Consider the following 2221-nt stretch of genomic DNA (forward strand, 5'->3'; position numbering starts at 1 on the left):
TTAACTTTCAACCCTCATTTCAATTTATTCACTTCTCTTTAATCATAATAATTCTTTCTTTGGCCCAAACTTTATTTTTCAAGCTTTTTTTCAAGCTTTTGTTTTTTACTTTTCTTTTTTTTTTTTTTGAGACAGAGTCTCGCTGTCACCCAGGCATGATCTCGGCTCACTGCAATCTCTGCCTCCCAGGTTCAAGCTATTCTCATGCCTCAGTCTCCCGAGTAGCTGCAACTACAGGCGTGTGCCACCACACCTGGCTAATTTTTGCATTTTTAGTAGAGATGGGTTTTGCCATGTTGGCCAGGCTGGTCTTGAACTCCTGACCTCAAGTGACCCTCCCACCTTAGCCTCTCAAAGTTTTGGGATTATAGGCATAAGCCACCATGCCTGGTTTATTTTTCAAATATTGATATAGGTTTCTTTTGATTTGCATTTTTCTGATATATCTCTTTCTAACATTTTACTTTCAATCTTTTTGTTATTTATGCTTTAGGTGCCATATATATATATATATATAAACATCTAGTTGGATTTTGCTCGTTTTAATCCAACCTAGGTATTTTTTAAATAAGTTATTACATTTATATTTAATGTAATTAATGAAATATTTGAAATTTATTCTACTGTCTTATTTTGTGCTATTTGTTCTGTTTTTTCTATGTTTCTTTTGTTCCTCTTTTTCCACTTTCTTTGCAATTACTATTTCTCTTTCACTGTTTTCAATCTCTGCTCCTGGAGTTATATAAGCTGTTTCTCTTCTCTTTATATGTAACATCAATCCTCCATATAATATTTCCAAATAATATAAGACCTTTAGAATACCTGGACTCCAATGTCCCACATTCTGTCTTCTCTATTACTCTCATTCAATATTTAACCACATTTTAATTTTTAATCTCCAAATTAGATAATACAGTTATTGTTTTATTCAGTTCTCTTTCCCACTTTTTTATACAACTATTTCATAGCTTCCTTTCCTTCTGCAAACTTCGTAGCCATCTTCTCCCTCTTCAACATTTGTTAAGTTATCCATATTTATACCAACTTTTTTACTGTCTATTCTTTCTTAACTCTCAGACCTTTTTCCTGGGTCACTTTTCTTCCTCTTTAAGTAAATCCTTCGAAATATTTGCTAATGTAGATTGGTTAATGTTAAACCCTTTCAGTTCTTGCTTTGCTGAAAATTTATGTATTTCACTCCTGTTACTGAATACCTTGAAAATGTGGATTATTATATATTCCATTGATTTTCTTATGCTGGTTGTAACTTATGTAATCTTTTTCTGCTTCTTTAGTGGGTATCACTTAAACATTAGTATATATGGGTTTCATTTCCTTAACTCCACTTAGGCATCATTGTGATGACATATGCTAAGGATTTCTGTCTTTATCCACCATCAGAAGCTCTGTTATGTTATTGAATATTGCCTTTCCCTCATCACATGCATCAAATTGACAAAATTTAGAAGTCTGGCAATATCAAGTGTTAGCATGGAATGTAAGAAATGGGAAGGTTATACACTTCATGGGAGAGTGTAAATGAGAAACCCACATTGGAAAACAATTTGGCATTATCGAATAAGTTAAAATTGTTCATCCATTATGATGCAAAAATTCCATTCTAAGTATATATCAAAGAGACACTCACTTTCACAAGGCAACATGGGTGCTGATGTGTTTTACAGCATTGTAGATAATTGCCAAATGTTGGAATTACCTAAACGTACATTGAGATGGATAAACAAACTATTATATAATGTTCAACTAAAAATTACTCAGCAGTTAAAAATGAATGAAGTAAATCTACTTTTGTTATTAATATTGATAAATTTTCAGTGATGATTGCCTCATTATGACTTTTGTTTATTTTTTAGATAGTGTATCCACTGTTATGTATGTGTTGACAATTTATGAAGATTTGAATGCGTGCAATCTTCAGGAAAAGGAAAGAAGGAAAAGGCTTGGGAAGGGAAATGAAGTTGGAAAAAACAATAAAATGGGATTCAGCTATGTCTATAGTGTTGTGTTTCTTTACAAAAGGAAAAAGCTGTGAAGAAAAATGTTAACAATTTCTTAGATCTGGTTTTTAAGTTAGTGAATATTTTTCTATGCTCTGTCCCTTTCTGTATGTTTTAATAATTAACCTGTATTTACATACACAAATACAAATAGTACTATGAAATTAAAATCTAAGAAAGGCAAATTCTAGTACAGCCTTATC

Source organism: Pan troglodytes, chromosome 11 (assembly GCF_028858775.2).
Source record: "Pan troglodytes isolate AG18354 chromosome 11, NHGRI_mPanTro3-v2.0_pri, whole genome shotgun sequence".
Classification (NCBI taxonomy): Eukaryota; Metazoa; Chordata; class Mammalia; order Primates; family Hominidae; genus Pan; species Pan troglodytes.